This window comes from Silene latifolia, chromosome Y (assembly GCF_048544455.1).
Source record: "Silene latifolia isolate original U9 population chromosome Y, ASM4854445v1, whole genome shotgun sequence".
NCBI lineage: Eukaryota > Viridiplantae > Streptophyta > Magnoliopsida > Caryophyllales > Caryophyllaceae > Silene > Silene latifolia.
The window spans coordinates 140,182,416-140,183,711 of NC_133538.1; positions in this window are offsets into that span (position 1 = coordinate 140,182,416).

Genomic DNA, 1,296 nt, shown 5'->3' on the forward strand with positions numbered 1-1,296 from the left:
TGAGCTTGGGGATTTGTCTTGGGAGAAGTGCCATCACAAGTCATAGCATCACCGTCTGAGTCTTAGTTGGATTTCTTTTATTATCAGACTTTGAAGTTGTATTTTGTTAAAACAGTATTTGAGTTTGGTTGATGTAAACTTTACATTTTACAGTACTTTAATAAATGTGCTCAGTTCAGACGCTTTTTGATATGTACTAACCTCGGGCAACCGAGATGGTAACACACTTTCATGGTAGGGTGGTCCTGGTAAGGCACCTTGGTATGAGGGGGTGTTACACGCACACCAAGAGGAGAAACTACACACACCTAGATGAGACCAGGTATTGATGCACCGGCTAATGGAAGCTCTACCTTACCAAATATGTAGCTTACTAATGTCAAGATCAAGTCTACTTTGTCTAAAATCCATTCATCACCCATAATGTCAAGACATCCCCAAGCAAGCAAAACCTGTCAATCGGCATGAATCATTAGCTTAAAAAGCTACAATGGGAATGCAAGGAGGAATGCCATTATGCAAAAGTCAAATGGGTGGACACATCATGAAAATTTTTATCACTACAAAAAAAAAAAGAATCATAGCGAAAGACACACTACGACGGATACAAAAGCCGTAGCAAACTGCGATGGCTTTGCGACGGAATTTCCGTAGCAGCCAAATCTCCAATACCGCGCATTTTTTTTGATATGGCGAGAAGGCCTGCGACGGAAATAACGTCGCACCTTAATATCACACTACCAATGGTTTTGAGCATTTTTAGGCTTCGTTGCTCGAGCAAATATGTCCCGAGTCGAAAAATGCCCACGGTGCCGTCCGGCTTCCGGTGGGTGTGTGTGTGCGGGTGGTGCATCGTATGGGAACAACCAAGCATCTAGTGTCCGTTCCTTGTTAAAATTACCCTATGACCGTCCCCAACACTTGTACGAAGTATTTGGGTACTGTTACCGGGGATGCCGTATCGGTAGTTGAGGTATAGCCTTTCATAGCTTGTGCTAAGGAGCGATCGAGGTAACCGAGTCGGGATGAGTTTCGATTGGTTGTCCTTTACGACTCGTGATCACCCAATCATATAATTACCTTAGAAACCTCCTAAATTAGCGTTTCACGCTTCTTGCTCGGTAAAATCCTTTCCAAATTGAAAAATCCCCACGCATGGCTTCATAAGGCGCCCATGGCTAGGCAATGCACGGTCATGGCCTGGCCAGCTAACCTCAAAATTTCCCTTGGCCAAGGCAACAAACCTCAAAATGCCCCTTGGCATAGGCATTTCACGCCCATGGCCTGACCAGCTAA